Raw genomic sequence first — 23084 nt, 5'->3', positions numbered from 1 at the left:
GAGAGGGAAAGTGACTTCCCAAGGTCACACAGCCAGAAAGTGGCAGAGCTGGAACACGAATTCGGTCGATGCAGGGCCCCTGGTTTTAACCATTGCTCAACTCTGCCAAGTCCACTGTCATCCCACAGTGGGTACTTAATGAAATGACGTCTGGGTGTGTTTGGGGAGAAAGGGCTCTGACTAGCTGTCTAGGACATTCAGGATCCTTGGCACAAGTGCCGCTTGAATGGCACATGAAATCTTACACTCAATTTTCCTGCCTTCCTCACCACTACTTCCACAATAAATCCCTGATATCCGGGGGGACAATGTCTGTTGAAAATGTGCTGACATGAGACATGATAGCATCTGCAATCATCTATGTGGATTGTGAAACCTGGGCCAGTTCTGAGACTATGACTCAAATTTTGCGTCAAGAAGGAAATGAAATTACAAACAAGGAATAATTAGGAGCATCGTTTCATGGAGTGTCCTTCCCCCACTGTGTCACCCTAGGCCCCTGACCCTACAGTTTAGTCACGGCAGGCGTCTGGAATACAGATGGGCGCCTTGCACTGTCACCCCTACCCCAACCCCGTAACTCCCCCCCTCTCCAGCCTAATTCCCCTTCCCGCCCCCAGCTTAAACTACTCTCCTCCCAGGTCCTCTCTCTCCTTCCCAAGCTGCCTCCTGATCCTCCTGTAGTTTCCTAAGGTGCAGCATTCAAATCCTGGCTTGGCCACTTACCAGCCAAGTGCCGGCTGAATACGAGTTTCTGAGCCTCAGATCCTGATTCCAGGGTTAACAAGGGCTACAGATGCCCACCTCAGAGGGCCGTGTACAGAACGCAGCATCTCTGTCCATTGAATTCATTGCTGCATCCCCAGGGCCTAGAATGGTACCTGGCATGTAGAAGACCCTTAATAAATATTTGCCAAGTGAATGAATGAAAATTCTAGTATAGCACCTGCCACACAGTAGGTGCTCAGTACCTGGACACTCTTATTATTATTACTAATTCCCAAAAGACAATCTTCTGACCAATTGCCCCCAGGATTCCAGCTGCTCAGCCTTTATGTCTCCTCTCTCAGGATCAATGCCTATGCTGATTTCTGGTTTCTTGGGTCCTCTTGGATGGGTTTACTAGCATGAGTCAGGGCCCCAGAGCTTGGACACCTTAGCTGGTGGAAGGGGGTTGAGCAGACAAAGTTCTGCCAAGTTCAGAAGGAAGGTTGGGGCATCAGGGCCTGTTCAGGTTTGCTAATGCTGCCATTTTGCAAAACATCAGAAATGGATTGGCTTTTATAAAGGGGGTTTATTTGGTTACAAAGTTACAGTCTTAAAGCCATAAAGTGTCCAAGGTAAGGCATCAGCAATAGTGTACCTTCACTGGAGAAAGGCCATTGACATCCGGAAAACCTCTGTTAGCTGGGAAGGCACGTGGCTGGCGTCTGCTTGCTCCCAGGTTGTGTTTCAAAATGGCGTCTCCAAAATGTCAGCTTTCAACGGCCGTCTTCAAAATGTATCTCTAAGCTGCAGCAGCTCCTTCTGTCTGGAACACTTTTGTAGGACTCCAGTGATTCAAATGAGACCCACCATGAATGGGTGGGGTAACAGCTCCATGGTAATTATCCAATCAAAGTTCTCGCCCACAGTTGATTGAGTCACATTTCCACGGAAACAGCCAATCAAAAGGTCACACCCTAATCAAAAAGATTAATCAATCTGCCCCCACAAGACTGCATCTAAGAACATGGCTTTTTCTGGAGGACATAATGTATACAAACCAGTAAGGGCTTCACTGAGGCTGGCTGCTCTGCAAAGACTCCTCTCCCAGGCTGCTTCTTCCAACCAGGTCTCGCCCCACACCTGTTGAAACGTACCCAAGGTGGTAAGGACAGGCAGAGAACACCTTGACAAAAATAGAGGTACTGTCTGGACCCAACATCGTGGGATTGAGAACATCTTCTTGACCAAAAGGGGGATGTGAAATAAAACAAAATAAAGTTTCAGTGGCTGAGAGATTCCAAATGGAGTCGAGAGGTCACTCTGGTGGGCACTCTTATGCACTATGTGGAGAACCCTTTTTAGGTTTTAATGCACTGGAATAGCTAGAAGTAAATACCTGAAACTATCAAACTGCAACCCAGTAGCCTTGACTCTTGAAGAGGTTGTGTGGCAGTGTAGCTTACAAGGGGTGACAGTGTGATTGTGAAGACCTTATGGATCACACTCCCTTTAACCACTGTATGGATTAATGAGTAGAAAAATGGGGACAAAAACCAGGTGAAAAATAGGGTGGGAGGGGGGAATGATTTGGGTGTTCTTTTTTACTTTTATTTTTTATTCTTATTCTTGCTTTTTCTGGTTAAGGAAAATGTTCAAAAAATAGATTGGGGTGACAAATGCACAACTATATGATGGTACTGTGAACAGTTGATTGTATACTTTGGATGATTGTATGATATGTGAATATATCTCAATAAAACTGAATTTAAAAAAAATAGAGGCACTGGCTCCCTGCATCAACCAGCATTCCAGCAGGAATCAGATGGCTCACTCAAAGGAGCAACTGGAGAGAGAGTTAACGAAAGGATTTCATCTGTATAAGGGCTGGGCAAGGTTAAGAGACGGAGGGGCATGCAGGGACTAGCAGCAGAGGAAGCCCAGCCACCATTATTCTAAAGGGGTAGGGGAAGGGGTCGTGAAAGCTGCAGCTGCAGGAGAGACTGTCGGGTAGAAGCTGTGGTCCTCAGTAGGGGAAGACCACATGGTCAACCCAGCCTGGCAGGGAGGAGGGAGCCAGGGCAACAAATACCCCGGCTCCTCTCTCTTCCTTTAGACACCAGTCTTGTGCCAGTGCTCCCCATTGGCCAAACCCAAGTGGAAGCCAGAGGGCAAAGAAGCCCTGGGTGGGGAAGGGAGGAGAGTGGACCTGCCTGGGCAAATGGAGAGTGCATGCACACTTGTTTTTTTTTGCAATACCTCTACATGGGAGAGGCTTTGTAGGCATTATTATATTATTATGTATAATTCTCACAGTCGTTCTGGGAGGTGAAGAAACCAAGGTTCAGAGAGGTGAAGTCACTTTCCCTGAGTCACACAGACCAGTCTTCCCACCCCCAAATCCATGCTCTCATCTTACGGCATCACACATTCATGACTTGCTAGCTATGCTCTTCAGCCCAGGGGAAATCTCTCTTGACCTGGAGATGCTACAGCTCAAATGGGAGGAAATTCAGGGACTAGGATTGACTGCTAACTGAGATGTTTTACCTGTGGCGCCTCCTGGTTCTTACTGAAGTACTCCAGAGCCACCACTGTGGGTAAAGTTGATTCAGCAGCTGTGAAACTGACAAGGCAAGGGGAGCAGAAACTGGGTTTGGGAGGGGCATTGCCCCAACACAGATCGGTGAGTACTTAGGTAATTACCACCTGGCAATACCTACCACCTTCTAAAGAAACACACAGAAGTACGAAGAGATGTATGTGAGGATGATCATTGCAGAAATTTATACAGCATTTCACTGAAAAGCCAGAAACCTCTACATGTCCATCATTCAGGGAATGGTTAAAAAAAATGACAGAACACTCATAAATGTGATAGTTAAAAACAGTGAGGCAGGTCTCCATGTTCTGACATAGATGATATCCAAGACATTGCCAAGTAAGGAAAATAAGTTGTAGAACAATACTGGTATGATTCCATTTATAAGTGGAAAAAGAAAAATACAAAATGAACTCTACATTTCTATGTTCTCTATGTATGTGTGCAATACACCTCAAAATGTATGAATGTATAGATATCAAACTAGCATCAGTGGTTACACCCAGAAAGGGGAGTGGGATTGAAAGGAGGACTTTTACTATTTATGTGTTTGCAATTTTTATAATAAATATGAATTCATGTATTACTTGTATAATTAAATAGAAAAGGATTAATTAAAAAAGCAAACCCCTTTCCTCAGGGTAATGACAAACCTGTGTGGTGAATGCTATGATGGAGAAGCACAGGCGTAGGCTGATGTGGAAGCTGAGTGGAGTGTGTCCCTCACTCTGATTAGGCAATCCAGGAGGGCTTCCTGGAGTAGGTGATTAAAGGAGGTTTTAAAACCCTCCTTTAATGGGAGGGTCCCACCACCAGTAAGTAAGTCTGGAATGGGACCTGAGAAGTTTCATTTCTCACAAGTTCTCAGGTGATGCTGATGCTGCTGGATAGGGGTCCCCACTTGAGAACCACTGCTTTAACATACATATCCATTCCCACCTCAAGACCTTTGCACTTGCTGTTCCTTCTCTTGGAATGCTCTTCCCAAAATCTTTGTCACCTCCTCAGAGAAGCCTTTCTTTCTTTCTTTCTTTCTTTCTTGTTAAATTTAAACATTTTTTTTATTGTGAAATATAACATATATACAGAAAGGTGATAACTTTCAAGGTACAGTTTAACAAGCAAATTTCAAAGTATGGTATGGGTTACAGTTCCACAATTTTACTTATTTCCTTCTAGCTGTTCTAAAACACTAGAGATTTAAAAAATATATTTATATAAAGATTCAGTGTTCATAATCCTTTGTTAAATTCTATCTTGTCTGTTGCTACTCCTTCCTCTGGTTTGATCACTGTCTCAATCTTCAGGGATATCTGGGCAGTGACGACCCTAACTTGTTCATATTGAAAAGGGCTGTCGATATTGTGGGGAAGGGGGCTGCATCTGGTTGTTGTTCTTGAAGAGAATGGTGCCTCTGGGTTTCAGGACTTATCTGGCATAGGAACAATCTGGAGGTTTTAAAGTTTCTGGAAAATAAACTTAGTGAGTGAAACTTTTATAGAATCTCAGATAGAGACCTGGGAATTCTTTAGGGTTTTGGGGACTACTGTTGGTTGGGGCTTGGTATACTGTGGCAATTTGCAATACCTAGCTGAAGCTTGCATAAGAGTAACTTCCAGTATAGCCTCTCAACTGTATCTGAAATCTCTCATCCACTGAAACCTTATTTTATTACCTTTCTTCTCCCCCTTTTGGTCAAGAGGGCATTCTCAATCCCACAATGCCGGGCCAGGCTCATTCCTGGGAGTCATGTCCCACGTCACCAAGGAGACTCCCACCCTTGGGAGTCATGTCCCATGTAGGGGGTAGGGTAATGAATTTATTTGCAGAGTTGGAGAGAGAAGGGCCACATCTGAGCAACAAAAAAGGTTCTCAGAGAAGCCTTTCTTGACCACTCCGTCCAAAGTAGCCTCTTATCACCCTATCATCTTATCTTGTTTTATTTTCTTTAGGGCACTGGTCACCATCAGAAATTATCCTGTTATTTATTTGCTGACTTGTTTATTGTCTGTTTGCCTCTATTAAAATGTAAGCTCAAAGAGGGCAAGGACTTGTATCTTTGGCGGCCTAGAACAGAGATGGGCACATAGCAGATGCTCAGTAAATATTTAGTAGATTAAAACTAGCTGGAACAAATTTATGTGTGTGATTGTGGTCGAGAGGGGGAAATTTAGAGTCATGTATGTCACTAGAAGGAAAGCTAGAGGATAAAACATGGGACTGTATAACACTGAACCCTGTGATGGACGATGACTATGATTAATAGTGCAAATATAAATACATTCTTATGAACGAAAAGAAATGTATGTCACTATTACTAGGAGTTACTAATAGAGTGGTTTATGGGGAAAAAATACACCTATTGCAAACTATGGACTATAGTTAGTAATATTTTAGTATTCTTTCATCAACAGCAATGAATGTACCATACCAGTGCTAAGGGTCAATTATAGGGGGGGATAAGGGGTATGGGATGTGTTGTTGTGTTTTTTTCCTTTTAAATAATGAAAATATTCTAAAATTGTTTGTGGTGAAGAATGTACAACTATGTGATGACACTGTGAACCACTGATTATACATTTTGGATGGGACCGTATGGTATATGAATATATTTCAATAAAACTGTTTAAAAAAAATAAAAGCTTCTGGGGTGGGTTCCTACAATCTGGGGTTGCTGGTGGGGCTGAGTTTCTTTTTGATGGTGGAGCAGCTGGCGGTGGGCACCAGAAGAGAAAACTATTTGAATATTGAGCCGAGCTGTTGACGCGGGTTAGAAAACTCATCCTCTTTGGGGGGGCGGGGAGGGGCAGGGTGGGGTGAGAAAGAGTTTAAAATAGGTGACCTTTTTAAGCAGATGTGGGAGGAAGGAAGGGCTCACTGACATCACAGCTGAGAGGCCCAGAACTCTGCTGTGGCCGAGGGACCAGGGTCACCAGAGCAGGCCCCTAGCCTGAGTCACTCCCACCAGTAGTTGGGTGACCAGGGCAGGGGTGGGGGACAGCCAGGGTGACATGGGTCTGAGAGGTCTGCGGGACAAGTGGGAGAGGTGGTAGCTGCTGCCCAACCTGGGACACCTCCTTTCATCTCAGCCCAGCTCCAGCCGTTCACCTGCCCGCTGCCTTATGGAAGTCTGGGCAAGGCTTCAGCTTCTCAAGTTCCCCAACTAGGAGGTGGAGGGAGATGGAGACAGGGCTTGGACATAGAGGTCTCTGAGGGTCTCAGTCTGGGCTTCTCTGCTTGTCGTAGATGACCTCACTCCAGCTGTTCACCCCATTCACCGTGCCAGATCTGCCTCGAGTTCTGGAATCAGTCCTGCCTCTGGAGACAGATATACAGGTTTTATGTGACCCTGGGCAGGTGCCTTTGCTTCTGAGCCTCAGTTTGTCCTTCTCCTCCTCTCCTAAGTAAACGCTCTCCATCCTCGAGGCTGAGATGAGAAGAAGGAGCGTGGGCTTTGAGCCAGACAGAGCTCATCCCAGATCCAGCTCTATCCCTGGTACCTTTGGTGAATCTTCATCCCGCTGACCACATTTTTCCTTTCCATAGAATGGGTATAATAACCCTACCTGGCAAAGATTAAAAAAGATCCTAATTGTGAAAGTTGGTTTCCTTTGCCTTTTCCCCCAGTTCCAGCTACTGCTATCCTGAAGCCTTTCAGAATTTCGTGAAATGATGCATTCCACCCTTGGCCATGGCCTACCACAAAAGCTTGGCTCCCAGCCTGGCTGAATGCTGACTATTTCACACACCATTAACTCTGCCCCAGCCTCTGACTCATTGCAAGTAGAAGGGCAGGAAGGTTTACTGAACACCAACCAGGCACCAAGTGCCCCTTTGTCCTCATCACTATGCAGAGGTGTTATCATCCCCACCAGAAAAGCAAGGCCTGGGATGTGTCCTGGTTTGCTCAGCCAGAGATTGGTGAGTGATGAGGCTGGAGAGGTGGGGGGCACCCAGTTTACAAAGAACCTTGAAGACATTTTATCGTGGGGGCAAAAGGGAGCCACTGCAGGTTTTAGACAGGGAGGCAACATGATCAGATACGGGTTGAAAACTGGGCAGGGTTGAAATAGGTGGAGAGGAAAGATTTGATTCTTGCTTCCTAGAGTGGTGAGAAGAGAAATCTCACCTAGCAAGGAAGGAAAGTGATGTGGGTGGGGCAGATGGGGACAGAACTGACATGCGTGACCTGGAAGGAGGCATTTGAGCTGGGTTTGGATGATGAACTCGGTATGGATGCCTGAATCATAGCTTGATACAGAGGCTGTGTGGTCTTAGGCAAGTTACTTTGCTTCTCTGACTCTTAAATTCCTCATCTGTAATCACAGCACAACCTCCTGGGGACTATAAGAAGATGAGGTAATTAAGACGGGCAAAGCACTTAGACCACTGTGAAAAGTGCCCAACAACTGCCAAGCTCTGTGGGAAGGGAGGCATCGTCATTATTTTTATTGCAATACCCACTGCTCCTGGGACAGCCTTCCAGGTGGGCTGGGGCTTTGAACCCCCAGAACATTTACAAGCCCAGCTATTTCGAGTGGGCTTGTTGGATGACCCTGCTCCATTTCCTGGCAGGGAGGGTGGGAACAGCAGCCACGCGTGCAGGTGCTGCCTCCCGGCCCTCCCACCCCTCCCTTCCCTCCCCAGCTCCTGCTCTCCACCCCTGGTCTATTTCCAGCGTGGCTGCCTGAGGCCAGCGCCAGGTGTGAGCCGTGAGTCAGCCTCGAGCTGAGAGGACAGGGCGGTCCCTGGGGGCCTGGGGCTGTCATAGCTTCCCTCCCTTGGCCTTTCCTGGTAGCCCCATGGGCCCTTTGCCAAAGGGTCCCTCATCAATCCTCAGGAGGGGACACAGGGATAGAACCCCAATATGTCCTAAATCCACCTGTGCACTGGCTGTTCATCTCCACACCCAATCGGCCCACGGCAGGGCTTGGCACATAGGGAGGCAATAAATGTGCATGGACCGAATGAACCAACATTTGTATGGGACTTTAGAGAGACAGGGTGTGCTATGTGCAAAGGTGCCTCAGAGTGTGGGCTCTGGAGACAGATGCAATAGGGTTTTTGTGACCCTAGGCAGGTGGCTTTGCTCTCTGAGCCTCAGTTTGCTCATCAGTGAAATGGGGATAATAATAAGTACCTTGTTAAGAACCATTGTGAGGTATAAGTGAGGGGACCTTAGACAACTATCCATGGTGCCTCCATCATAAAAGCATTGCTCATGCTTCATCACAGTGTTTATAACCATGTTTGCACCTCCCTGGATGCTGAGCTCTCCCTGGGCCAGTGCTGGGTCTCATTCATCCAGTACTCCACACCTGTTTGTCAAATGAATGAATGAATAAATGACTCCATCCAAGATTAGAGCATGGAAGATTGAATGGTGGTAACTTTGACAGGTCGCAGTGAGTTGAGGCTTTGAGACAGAAAGACATGAACTTGAGTCCTGGCCCTGCCTTTATTTTGCTATATAGCCGTGGACAAATCACTCCTCCTCTCTGAGCCTCAGTTTCTTTATTTGTAAAACAAAGCTTTTGATTGTAGAAGTGGTGGTGAGGATTAACAAAGCATTTTGGGAAAAGTGCCCAACGCAGTGCCTGACACATGGAGGCAGCTGAATAAACACGGAGAAGGAACAGGCTGTAACTGATCAAAAAGGATCAGCCAAAGGATTCAGGTGGAGTGGAAATGTCTGGTTTGGGAACAAAGAGACCTGGGCCATGGAACTGACTTTAAGTGATCTTGAGTGACCTTGGAGGAGTCCTTCAACCTCTCCGGCCTCGTCTCCCATCTATAAAATGAAGGCCTTGAACCCAATGCCCAAGTGTCCTTCCAGCTGAGCCCTGTTTGCTCTGAAGCAGGCGGCTGGGCCAGGCCCCTGTGAGCTGACTCCTCAGCAAGAAGCAGAACACAGATGATCCTTGGGCATCCCAGAACTGTCAGTGGAATGTACTTGGTCCTGGCCCCAATGAACCACAGAGATGAGCCTAAGACCTCTGCAGGCAAAGAGCATGTGCCCAAGGCATTCTGCTAATAAGCAGGAGCTGGGAGGCGAACCCATGGGTGGCCGGCTCCAAGGTCAATGCTCGGGACACTGCCCACCCCCAGGCTGCCTCCGGCACCTGGTCTGTCCTCGTGAGTTGCTGCAATGTAGGCATCATTTATAAAATTCTCATTTTACTAATGCAGAAACAGCCCCAGAGGGATGAAGGCACTTGCTCAGGAGCACTCAGCTGCAAAGTAGAGGAGCCAAAACTTGAACTTGTTTCTCCTGACCCCAGGCCTTTTCCACTGTACCCGGGGCCTTTCACAAGGAACTTTCTCTACCCGGATGCCATCACCCTGTGCTGGGTCCTCCCAACCACCCAGTGTCATCTCTCTCCAGGCCATCTTCCACCCTGAGGAGTTTAGTTAACTCAAACAGCTCTGACCACCTCTGTCTAATGGCATTCGTTCATTCATTCATTCACTCACTCAACAAATATTGAACAGCCTTTATAGTGCTGGGCTCTGTTCTAAGGGAAAAAAAACCCTGCCAACATGGGGTTTACATTACAATCTTGGGGAGATGGGGAAGACACCATAAATAAATGAATAGAATATGTAAGAGAATGTCAGGTAGTCAAAATTGCTCTGAAGATAGAGCAGGATAAGGGGATGGAGAGATGGGGGTTGCTATTTGAGATGGGCTGTCAGGCAAACAGACATTTAATTACAATACAATGTGCCAGGTGCTGTTTCAGAGTGGGGTACAAAATTCAGTGGAAGCTTGAAGGACAGGCAGCTAATTCCTCTGGGGGGCAGGGAGGGAGACTTGAGACAGTTGGTCATTGGGGAAGTATCTCACAGAAGCTGCCGTCTGAGCTTTGCTTTGAAGGATGAGTGTACCAGGTGGAGAAGTGGGGGCACAGCTCATGCAAAGGCACAGAGATGTGATGTTCAGGGAGGGCAGGAGCATGGGGGCATGAGGTGGAGAGGCAGAGGCAATCTGGAGCCAGATGGTAAAGGGCTATGAATGTCAAGCTCAGAAGTTTGGACTTGATCTCGAAGGTGATGGGGAGCCTTCGAGGGTTGTTGAGCCAGGGAGTGACACCTTCAGATGGGGTTTAGAGTCCTCACTCTGTGGCAGGAACTGGAGGGCTCAGGCTAGAGAAATCAGGTGTGGAGAGATCAGGCTTTGGACTGATGTGTGAATGACCTTGGGGAAGGCACTTTGCCTTTCTGGGTCTTTGTTTTCCCATCTCTGAAATGAATAGTTTTGATGGAACCAGCTGTCCACTGCAGTGTCCACTATGACAGGCTGAGCCAACAGTGGACATTCCCATGTATGCCTCCCACCATACCTGCCAGATTTTAAAGAAACTCAAAAATTGTGGAGGAAGCAAAGCCCTAAAATGGTTTGCAGTTGTCACAATTATCAGCCTGGGAAATAGCTGCTCACTGTGGGCTGGGGCTTTACTCCAGAAAGCTGCAACTCACAGGGCAGGAGCAAGACCTCCTTTTGTTCTCTTCAAGGAAGCAGATTGCACAGCACAGGGTGTGAGTGCCATTACTGAGGGACTCATTTGTTCATCTTTTTATCTATTTGACAACTATTTATGGAGCTTCTTTCTAAGTACCAGGCCCTGGGGCTATGGCAATGAACAAGAAGACATGCTCCATGCCCTTTTGGAGCATACATTCCACTGAGAGACAAGAAATTTAAAAAATAAGGATACTTAGCAAGCAAGAGGATTTCTGATTATAAGGAAATTAGAGGGGGCTGGGCTAGAGAGGGAAAGGGAAGGGGGATTACCTTTGCTCCCAAAACTTCAACTTCGTTGGGGAGCTTTATTTGAGGTATGACTAGGGATGAGAAGGACCTGGCCTTGCAAATAATGGAGGGAAAAGCACTCAGGCAGAAGGAACAGCATGTGCAAAAGCTCTGAGGGGGAAAAGGGATAACCTTTCATTTATTCTTTTTTAAAGCAAATCAATTGAAAACTGTCATTCTTTAGTTATCAGTAGTGCCAGATTAATTTCTTCTTCCAACAAGTCTTTATCAAGCCTTTACTGAGCTAGGCCCTGGGGACAAACAATGATAAATAAGAGTGACATTTTTGCCACACACATCCCGGGCCTGGCACCCCACGGAGATGAGCTGGTCTGATGTTTGCAAAGGGCTCCCCAGCTTGGATCCTTTGGGAATCCAAATAAACCCCGCAGGTTCTGGCACCCCCCCCCCCTCCCGCCTCCGGCCAGCCAGCCGCTTGGGCCTGGAGAGGCGACAGGCGGGCAGCTTCTCTGTTTCCTGCCTCTCCCTCCCCCACCCACCTGGGCACAGAGGGTCTTTCATCCATTGTTACTGCTTCCTGCCCATCCATCTCCAGCTGCTGGTCTGAACTCTGCAGATTTACACTGACAAGCGGATGCTTTTACCAGGACCCTCCAGGGGGCTGGGGAGGGGAGTGGCCTGGGGTGTGGGGTGGGAGCCCGGAGGGCTGGAGCTTTGGGACAAGGAACAGTTTCCTGCTCTGAAGGGTGTTAGACCCCGAGGGCTGGGAGGACGAGAAGCAGGCCTCTCTCCCCGGAGGCTCAGCCTCGCCGGGGGAGGGAGTGATTAATGACCTGCTGACCCCGGCAGGGCCTCCAGTCCCCCGTGGATGGGCTTTAGGTTCCCAGGCCCCACCTATGATGCGTGGAATGAGTCTTGGAGTCAGGAGATCTGATCGATGTATCATCTCCACCAACTGTTGGCTGAATGTCTTTAGGCAAGTTTCTTTTAGACTTTCTGGGCCTCAGTTTCCTCCTTTGATATGTGGGTCTAATGACCCCTGCCCAGCAGAGTTGTTGTGAAAATGAATGTAATCATGTAGATAGATGGTTGCAAAACTTCATTAAATGAAGAGCATTTTCTCCCCTCGGGCTGTCATATCAAAAGTAGGAAGATGATAACAACACCTGTGTGTCAGCCACCCTGCCAGGTACTGGAAAATCAGGGGAAACGTTATCCATTCTTGTTCTTAAAGTGAGACAGACAAGCAAACCAAAGTGCTCATGCTACTGGTTGAAGTGACAGAACCTACCAGCCAAGAGTGTGGCTCCAGAGCCATCCTGCCTCGGTCCAAATCCCAGCTCGGCCACTCTATGGGGCCTTCTCTGTGCCTCAGTTTCCTAAATCTGTAAAACGGGCAACAATTTATTATCCACCTTGTAAGACTGTCATATTAAATGTTTAATACATGTAAAGCACTTAGTACAGGACCTGCCATATAGTAAGTACCCAGTGAACATCAGTTCTTAATATTATAGGTGCCGGTGAGTTCAACATTGGGAGGGTGGCCTGAGGGGACACCCACCTGGCCAGAGTTGGAGAGACAAGAAAGACTTCATGGGGAGCCGAGTCTTCAGTGGTGAGCAGAAGGGACGGCGTGAGCAAAGGCAGAGAGATGAGAAAGTTCCCTGGGTGGGCCAGGGAACTGCAGGTGAAGATTCAGTTGGGGTGCAGTGGGAGATGAGGCTGGGGCTGGAACTCAGGGTAAACCAAGTCAAGGTGCTGGAATACACTCCTGTAGAGGAGAGGGGTTACAGCAGGGGAGAGGCAGGTCAGATTTTGATTTTTCAAAAATTATCCTGACTGAAGCATGGGGAATGGATTGGAGGGAGCCCGAAGGCTGCTCTGGTAATTGTGTCTTGGGCAGTAAAACGGGGAACGTTTCCCTGCCATTCCGTGTGGTTTTGTGGATTAAATGAGAATACGTTGCCTTGCTGATGTCTCGATTTTGGACTTCTCCTAGCCTCAAAATCATAAGCCAATAAATTCCTGTTGTCAATTTAAGCCAAAAAATGAGAATACTACCCACGATGAGCCTAGCACAGTACCTGGCCCACACCAGGTACTCAGTTAACGTGTAGCTGTAAATATAATTAAATGTGAGGGTCCAAATCAGGACAGTGGTAGCAGGGATGGAGTAGGAGACTGATTTGAGAAACACTGAGAGGGTCAAATCCACAGGAATTATTGACCGCACATGGGAGTGATATTCAGGGAATTCCTTAAATATTTTTAAGTGCCTACTATGTGCAGGGCACTGTGGTTTGTTTTCTTTAATCACCACGTCTGTGAGCCGACTCACAGCTTCATTGATTCATCCACCACCTTTTTTTTTGAGCACCCACTAAATACAAGGCACCTTCTTAGGTGTTGGGACTATAAAAATAGCAATCCTGTTCCCAGACCCCCTGGAACTCGCTGTTCAGACTGGGTTGATGACGGTAGAAACAACTGTCTGCTTCTGTCGGATGAGACAGCCACGGCCTCTCCTGCCGCCTCCTGGGCCTATTGTCCTGGCAGTTGGCAGACTCCTTAAACCCACATACCTGCCCCTCCTGGCTGCAGGTTTCCCCACCTCATGAAATGGCAGCAGTGCCCACGAGGTGCTCAGCCTCCAGTGCCCATCACCTCCTCCTCTCTAACCCCTCCAGCCTGGAATCTAGTCCACTCACAGTTCCACTGAATTTTATCTCTAATCTCTGTTGTATCCATTTCTCTTGGTTTTCCCTGTTTCACCTAAGTTCAGGTCACTGTCTCTTGTCGTCAGCATCCCATCATGTCGCTGCCTACCTGGCTTCTTGCTGCTTGTCCCCTCCAATCCTCATCCCTCCCAATGGGCAAGTGCGAGCTTCTTAAAAGGCAAACCACATCCCATGATTCTACTGCGGAAAACCTTGCTTCAGCGGCTTCCCATGAACATGGAATCAACCCCAGAAGCTCAGCACTCGGTCTCCACGTCTCAGCCTAATGTCCCCTCCTCTGTCAGGCCTCCCTGCCCATCCCCTGTGAGTCGTTATCTCAGTACTGTTTGCTTCCCTTTCAGCACTCAACCCAATTTGCAATTATTTTCTTTGTTCATCTGTCTCCCGGTTCCAAACACCAGCGTCCCTCGAAGGCCGTGTCCAAGCCTGGGCAGCTCAGGGCCGTGTCCCTACAGGCTCCGTCCCTGCCCCACAGCTGGCCCTCTAGCCACACCAGCCGGACTTGGACTTCCCATGGGGCCAGCCAGCTCCATCAATCCCCTGCAGGGTCTCCCGACTCTCCTGCTGAAACAGAATTGCACTCTCTCCTGTACCCAGCCGCAGCGGAATAACTTGCAGGTTATCTTGCCATCTACCAATCTCTAATAAACCAGGCTATTTTTAGAACAGGTGACAGCAACGACCTAACCTCTCAGAGGATTTTCCACTCCCATCTGCCTTTCTACTACAATTTGGTTTCCTGTGGTGGTTGCGGAGGCTGCCAAGCTAGCCGGCTTTGTTATTCTGGGGTACAGAAGGGCCTCAAAAGAAAACCAAGCACCCCTACCTTCCTCCACCCTTCATGGCGGAGAAACGAGGATGCCCAATTAGCCCCTGGTGGACAGGGGGAAACCGCAGACAGGGCCTTCTGCTCCACCCTTGCTGGGTGACTGGGCTCTGGGCTCAGCGAGTTCTCTCTCTCAGCCTCAGTTGCCCCATCTGTAAATGGAGGAAGTTAGAGGGTTGATTGCTAAAGCTCTCTCTCTGATGGGCTAAGATTTGGGTGGAACCATGAGCCAGGAACTCTTTTTCCATCCCCAGGCATCGGTTTATGTGACAGTCCTAGTTCTTTCTATGAATGAAACCTGGTTGGTGCCTCTTGCAGTGTATATGTAAATATATGCAAATGGTGCAAGATCGAAGACCCCAGAAGCTCTAGTTCTCAGGACCAAGGTCTGGCCAGGGGAAAGGAACGGGTCTGGGGAGGAACTTAGCTTATGCTTTCACCCTTGCTTGGGTGTTTTCCCCCTCCTCCCACCCTAGAGAAAGGAAACTGAAGTCCAGAGAGGGAAAGTGACTTGCCCAAGGCCAAGCAGCGAGACACAGGTAGAGCATGATTAGTGGCCAGGTCTCCTGAGTCCTGTCCATTCTGGCACTTCTCTCACCTGCTCTTCCTGGCATTCGGCCACAGGCCTGGGGCTAGGACCCAGCTCCAGGGGAAGGGCGGTGCACTCCTCAGTTGACACAGGTGGGCTGAAATAAGCTTCACAAGGAAGTTCAGCTAAAATGCTCTATATTGGAGCAGTGAGAAGTCCTTTTGGTTCTGTGTTCAGGGCAAAGGTGTGGTCTGAGCCAGATGTTGAAGAATGGAGATATAGAGAAGGCATTCTAATGTAGAGAGAACAGCATACACTAAGATAGAGATGTGGAAAAGCAGCCCCCACCTCCCTTTCCAACTAGAATGTCCCCGCCAGCTAAATGGAAATTCTGGGGCCTCCACTGCCTGAAGGTTAGAGCACATGGAGGGAAACAGTGAGAAACACGCCTGGATAGATATCTGGGGACCAACTTGTGCAAGGCCTGAAATGGCAGGCTAAGAAATCTGGACTTTATTCTGCAGGCAATAGGGAGCCATTGAAGGTTTTATAGCAAGGAGAGAAGTGATCAGATACATGTTTAAGAAGTCCCAGTTGCTGCTGGCAGCAAGGAAAACACTTTGGAAGCTGGAGCAATAGTTAAAGGCCTGGGTTGAGCATGGGCATTTGTCTGAATGGAGCAGTGCTGAACCTGGTTTGGATGGGGAAGCAAGGGAAAGAGCTGAGAACTGTGAGTCTACTCAATCCTGGGGGAAAGGGAGCTGAGCCCTCTCCCCTCCATCCTTCTCATAACTGGCAAGTCCCCCAGGCTGGCGCCCAGGCAGGAGAGGAAGCCAGGGTCAGCAGAGCAGCTGCCCACCAGGAATCCAGGACAGAGGGCAGCTTGACTTTTATTCCATTCCTCTGACTTGTTAAGGCATGAACTGAGGGCGTTAGGGGACCACAAGTCAAGTATTTCTCAAACATTTATTTACCACTCACTGGAGCAAAGTACTTGTGTGGAGACAGATATATTGAGGCCATATTTTCAGAACTCAAACTGGAACACATGATCTGCATAGGATTTTTTCAAATTTGGGATTTCTTTATATGAAAATCCCCTCAATGACTTAAAAATTAAACAGCATTTAATTTTTGCCCATTTAGGTCTCCAGGGATCACCATTTCTATAAGGAGAGTACCTTTCTAGGGCAAACATGACCATGTCACTGCCTTGCTCAGAACATGCCTATAGGTCCCCAGGGCCCATGGCAATACTTTGAGGGAACTTTTGCCTGGGGCTCTGCTTGCTCCCAGCCTCACCACCCAGCACCTTCCCCTCTCTTCTCAGCTCCGACACACACTCGCCGTTCTGTGCCTTTCCTCCCATTACTTCCTCCACTTCCCCACCCTCCTGCCCCCAACACCTGTTCCCTCTCCCCTTTCGTTGGTGGAGTGGTTAAGAGCAGACAGCTTGAGTTTGAATCCCAGCTCTGCCATATCCTAGCATCTAGCCATGTGACCTTGGGCAAGTTCTGACCCTCTCGATGTCTCATTTTCCACACCTGTAAAATGGGCATACTAGCAGTTCCTATCTCACATGGTTGTTTGTAGATGGAATGGAATAAAAGCCTCTAAAGGGCTTAGCCCAGTGTCTGGTTCAACACAAGTACAGTAAAGAGCAGAGAAATTGCCTCCTGTAGACTTGGCAGCCTCTCCTCCGGAAAGCCTCTCTGTCCACTGCCCTGGCCCCTTGCTGGATTGCATCATCCACATGGTAGTGTACCTGTCTCGTCACGTCTCTGTCTGCCACCTTCCCACCCCTGCCCCCCAGGAGTGGGATAGTTTGCTCCTCTGGGCAGGGAAAGGGTCATTCTGCCTCTCCATGTCCAAGCATACAGCAACTGCTCCATAAATGCCTGTTGAATGAATTATTGAGCAGAGAATTGGCAGTGGCCAAGGAGGTTTAGGAGGTAGAGCATGGGGACAGATTTCATAGGGATAAAGTCTGTGCTTCTGTAACTGAAAGTGTCACTGTAAGTTCTGAGAGTGTGAAAAGGAAAGTGAGAATGAGAGAGAAAAAGGCAGTGGGCAGGATGCAGGGACAGAACCCAAGACCCTGCCCCAGCATCCCTGACCTTGTCCCCCAACCCCAGCACATCCTGGCCCCTGTAGTACCCCTCTGCATGTTGTCACCCACACACACCTACCCTGTCCCCAGCCAGCAGCTTCCTCTGACACACATTTTCCATTGCTGGGCGGGGTGAAGCAGGTTACAGGTGAAAACAGTCTCCGAGGTTTCCTTTCCAGGATCCTCCCCCCACCTTCCCAGTCCCCTGCTGAACCTACCTGTCCACAGTCCCTGACTTCAATGGCACGGGGTCAGTCGGGGAACAGAACATTCCAGGCTACGCGTGGTGTCACCAGCTGCCTCAGATCAGGTACAGGGTGTGTGGAGTCAGGACCCTGGCTCTGCTGGATGGCAGGAAAATGAATGAATGGATGGATGAAGGAATGAAGGAATTGGGAGATGGATACACAGATGGGGGTATGGATGGCCAGGTGGTTGGATGGACGATTCTATGGGTGGATGGATAATGGATGAATAGTGAATAGGTTGGTGAATAATCAGCTATTGATCATCATTTTTAGCATCATACACCAATCCTGGATGCACTGAACACATACCCTGGCCTTGCCAGGGAACTCCTCTTGCTTCCATTATTCCTCGGTTCTGATTTCTACCCCCAAAGGTGGATGTGGGTCTGAGAATCCTTCCATTGTGCAATCTCTCTCCACATAGAGCTTGGGGTAAGCTGCCTACCAGAATGCCTTATCCGTATCATCCCATTTTAATTTCCTGAGCATCAGTATGACAATGATGGTGACAAATTCACTGTGAGCTCTATTTACTCCACCAGTGTTGGAGAGTGGGTGTTTTGAGATAACCCAGTGTTGCTGGCATTGCCAAGATGCCCAGACGACATGCTGGCTTCTCATCAGAGGGCCTGGTCTAGTTGCCACTCACCCTCCCATCCACTGCAGCGGCACATACCACTCATTAGCAATGCCTCCCCGCAAAAAGAGAAGTTGACAACTTAGCAGTACCCAGCTCTCTCCTGCCACCTTACCCCAGGCCATCTCAGGTATGCCAGAAAAATAGGAGTCAGAACCCAGTTTGGAGGGTTGCTACCCTACCCCAACCCATCCCCTAGAGTCAGCCGATGGCAGAAACATTACAGTATTGGGGTCAGAGGATCTCGGCTTAAGTTTTCTGCCCTTGTCAGCTGTCTCACTCTGGGGAGGAGGGCTGGCCCAGAGGCAGAACAGGGCAGCAGGAAGAGGCAGGCTTTGGAGCTACGCAGAGGCGGGGTCCAATCCCGCCCCCACCAGGGAGCAGCTGTGTGACCTCGGGCAAGTGACTTACCTCTTCCAGGCCTCTGCTTCCACATCTGTAAAATGGGGGGAACAGTACCACTTACTTCCCAGGGCTGCTGGGAGGATAAAATAAGATGCTGCTTTGAAGTCCTTCTGCTGTGCAGCCTTCCCAGACCTTCACAGAGCTGGATGGCTTCTCTGCTGCCTGGCCACAGGGTCTGCCTGCGCCTCCTTTGTGGCTTTTAGCAAATTGTAGTGTAATCGTCTGCGTATTATCTGTCGAGGACTAACCCATGGGCTCCCTGAGGGCGGGGACTGTATCTTGGGCGACTCTGTCCCTGACTCCCCGCACGGAGCCTGACACACAGCAGGGACTCAGCAAGAGTTAACCGAGTGGATAAAAGCATGTGGGCAGAAGCAGTGTGAGCTTTTATTAATCTGCCATACCAAGAGTCCTGGATGAAAACAACAGCATGTCACTCTAAAACCATGGTCAGGGCCCTGGCAGGAAGCAGATGGCACCCTCAAACTGGGTCATTTGAAAAGAATTTAATCAAGGGCTTATATACAATGGTGAGGGCAAGGTTTAGGGAACTGCCAAGGGATGGTGCAGGACCCCAGGGCTGGCAACTGTGGGGAGCTATTAGCACCCAGGCCTGAAGGGGTGGAGAGGGAGGGGTTACCAGCACCCAGGGCCAGGAGATGTATGGGCAGGGCCATCTGCAGACAACCCGCGACCACCATGCAGGAAGGGTGCTGGGGGAATAGATACACAGGCCCAACCTCCACCCGCCCTGCCCTCTACTCTCCTGCTGCACCTAACCAGAGTGTTGTCACCTACCAGGGCACAGAGTGGGATGGAGAAGGGTGGAGGGGGTTCTGGAAGGGCAGGTGGAAGAGATCCAGCCCTATAGAGAACATAAGGCCCCAGGATCTTTGAGGGCCTCTGGAAATCCTTACAAAGTACAATAAATGGTCACCTCAACCACTGTCATTAGTCCTTCAGCACCTTCTGCATGTTAGTGCTCTGCTAATCCACTTCCCAGTGGTGGAAACTGAAGCTCAGAGAGTCTGAGTAGCCTGCCCAAGGCCACGTAACAGGAAGTAGCACAACCAGGACTGGGACTCCAGACTGGCCCAAAAACCTCCAAGCTCCTACATGCCAGGCACTGTGCTAGGCACTTTATATACACCATCTCTAATCCAACTAACTCTTCAAGGTCAGTGTCCTTTTCCTGAGTCTCAGAGAGGCCAAGTCATTTTTCCAGGGCCACGCAGCTCACGCTGGGGAGGAACAGGGTCAGAGAGTTTGCCATTCATTAACTGGGGCAGGGGACCAGCTGACTGCACGGTGGCAGCCTCAGGGATTTTTTTAGCCATCGCAGGTGGAGCCACCTCTCACCAAGTGCCTCCCGGAGTCACACACACACACACACCAGCTGCAACCACAGGATTTAGATGTTCAGAGCTGGGCAGGGCCCTCAGCATCCTCTGGACCGGCTCTTGCCTGTGACTAAGTCTAATAATAATTACAGCAGTGACAGTCACCATTTCCCGAGCCCCTAGTATGTTCACACATTGTCCTTCTCTACATTGTCACTAAATCTTACCATAACTCTCCCTTGTACCATACCTGCAGGCAGTTCGTTTTGCAGATAAAGAACTGAACTTAGAAGACAGGTCCCTAGCAGATCTGACACTGTAGAGTCAAACCCTGACCCCAGGGCTGTGTCTGCAGCAAAAAAGCACAGATTGGGCTCACATCCTGGCTGTGCACCTACCAGCCGTGTTGACCAAAGTCAGGGCTCTGTGCCTCAGTTTCCCCACCTGTAAAATAGGGATGCCCACAGTATCTCTTTTGTTTGGTTGTGATTGGGATTAAATGAGTGATTCTTGTAAAGCTCTTAAAACAGTGGCTTCCACCTCTGAAGGGCTTTATGATTAGTCTGCCTCTGAGTCCGCTGTGCTTGCCAATCATATGGGGTGGGAGGGTGGGGGCTCTGAAAATTGTGTTCCTGAGCGAATCTGGCTTTCGTGGTAATTGATTTCGAAGTAATTGACTGTGCTTTCCATGTTTGCCTCATCCAGCCCTTGCAATAATCCCATCCCCATTTTGCAGACAAGAAAACTGAGGTCAAGAGAAAGGAATGAGCTGCCCAAGGCTCCACACCTCAGAAATCACAAAGCCAGGGTAGCAACTTCCAAGGCAGAGCTGGTAATCAGCCCTCTCCCAACTGCAGGAAACCCAGATTATTATGGTTATTGGTATTGTTCTCCAAGACAATCCTCTGACAATAACAATACAACAATCAGCCAGGCTGCTTATTTCCATTGGCTGGACAATCATCCCACCGCCCATGGGGAGGGGGCCTGGGGCTTTAAGAAGAGGCGCCTCGAGGCAGGATGAACAAACAAGCAGTGAAAACCTCGCAGCTGGGCCCCAGGTGCTGGGAGAGAGAGTGGGGCAGGAAGCGGGCAGGCCATTTCTTTCTTTCCTCTTCTTTCTTATTTGTTTGAGAAGCAACTTTACTTTCTAAATCCGTCATTGCCACCCGTTGGCCCCCGCCCCACCTGGGCCAGGGCCTCTGGTGACAGCGGCCTAAGAAGCAGCAGCTCTATCTAGAGGGGCAGGAGAGACTAGGATGCTAGATGTGGCAGGGTCCAGGCCCAGCTGCACCTGGGGGCTTCTTTCCCGGTAGGCACCTCAGGGGTCGGCTTTGGCAGCTGGGGCCTGGGGGACAGTGCCCGCCTGAGTTGTGACCTGAGTCCTCCAGGTTCAACTGCTAAGGGGCAGGACAGGGGCCCCTCAGGAACAGGGAGGTAGAACCAGGCAGAGGTTAGGGGCTTGGCTCTGGGGCCAAACTCTTTTGGCTTCCAAGCTCTGTGACCTTGGGCAAGTTATTTCACTTCTCTGAGCCTCTGTTTTGCCACCTGTAAAATGGGAAGGGTGGTTGTGAAGATTGAACAGAATTAAGTAACATGAGGACTGTAAAGCACTTAGCACACTTATTAGCACTTGGGCTATTTACCAGCTGGATATTTACATAATAAGCCAACAATTATTGGCATTTACTGTGCAGCAGGCACTTTTAAGGCAATTGACATATTAATTAATTCAATCAGCACAATAACACTGTCCCCACTTAACAGAAGAGGAAACTGAGGCATGAGGAGATGCCAAGTAAGCTGCTCATGCAGAGGCTGATCCCGGTTTTGTAGGATGTCAGTAGAGCTTACACAATAGCTGGCGGCCCCCTTTAAGAAAAGTAATTCAAAATTATGAATACAAAATGAGGTACAGGGTTATGCAAGGTCGGGCTCTGAGGCTTAAGCTTCATGAGCCTTACCTTAAATTGGTCATTACTGCAAAATGCCATACAAGATGCCAGCAAATAAGAGGCAACACTTCCATCGTGCTTACCATGTGCCACACACCGTTCTGATTCAACCCTCCCAGTGACCCGATGAGATAGGCACGTAATTACCATCCTCACTTTACAGATGAGGACTCTGAGGCTCAGAGAGGACCAGGAACTTCTCTGAGGGCACACAGCTAAGAAGCTGCAGGGTGGGCGGAATTCAAACCCAGGCAACCTGACTTCAGGGGCCATATTTTAACCTTGACGATAACTGTTACCTCATTTGTCATTGGGGATCAACGCTTCCGCCATCACTCCCGTCATCCCACTTTCCAGCTTCTCTCATCTTTTGCAGCTTGGGAATAGGGAACAAGTTGCTGGCTTTGGAATCACGGACCCCTGGACTCTAACCCTCACCCTGCTGCTTCCTAGCTGTGGGTCCTTGAGGCAGACTTTTCATGACTCTGACCTCAGTCTCCTCGTCTGTAAAAGAGGGATTGCATAATCTCAGGATGCCACAACCTGGAGACATAGATTATTTACATGTTTAGTAATGGACTATCAGTAAGCCCTTTATTATGTGTGCATATTTGCCTCTGTCTCTGGACCGTATGGCTGCCCTGGATAACACATCAGAGTGGTTTTGAGGATCAGAGATAAAGGAAGCTGAAATGCCTGATTCGTGTTAGACGCCCGGGACCGGTAGAGACTTGCCAGAGGCAAGGCCAGGGTCATGTGTGAGGACTGGACATGTGGCATGGAGCAAGAGCACAGGCGCCCTGGGTTCTAGCGGCTGTCTACCATCAGTCACCGGCCCCCTGCCCCAGGGCTCGGTTTCCCCATTTTCGAGTTTCTGGATAGACATATCACAGGAATATCTTCCAGAGCCTCCCCTGGGGGCTCCCCTTTCTCTTGAGGTGCTTTTGGTGGCCTCCACCCTTGAGGCAAAGAGGAGGGTTTACAAAGAACTTGCACGTCTGTCTGTTCTGACCAAACCAAAGCATTGCAGCTCAGGCGTGGGTTCTGCAGCCAGAGGGCTTCAGCCTCATCTGTTTCGTCATCTGTAAAATGAAGATGAAGATTACAGACATTCTTATCCTCATTTTACAGATGAGGAGACTGAGGTTCCATCGGCCACAGGACTTACCAAAGGTCGTAGCTCTCACGTAGATGTGGGCTTTCCCTGAGAGG

General features: G+C 49.0%; 1 long non-coding RNA gene across 1 annotated transcript; it reads right to left on the bottom strand.

The window, feature by feature from the left end:
• Positions 1-12653: 12653 nt before the first annotated feature.
• LOC119520452 lies at positions 12654-17727 on the bottom strand. Its single transcript, XR_005214185.1, has 3 exons — positions 17506-17727; positions 15247-15469; positions 12654-12855 (listed from the first exon to the last, which is right to left on the bottom strand). It is a non-coding gene; the product is annotated as an uncharacterized LOC119520452 (long non-coding RNA).
• Positions 17728-23084: the final 5357 nt, after the last annotated feature.

Source organism: Choloepus didactylus, chromosome 2 (assembly GCF_015220235.1).
Source record: "Choloepus didactylus isolate mChoDid1 chromosome 2, mChoDid1.pri, whole genome shotgun sequence".
Taxonomy (NCBI): domain Eukaryota; kingdom Metazoa; phylum Chordata; class Mammalia; order Pilosa; family Megalonychidae; genus Choloepus; species Choloepus didactylus.
This window is presented reverse-complemented; position numbering and strand designations above follow the sequence as displayed.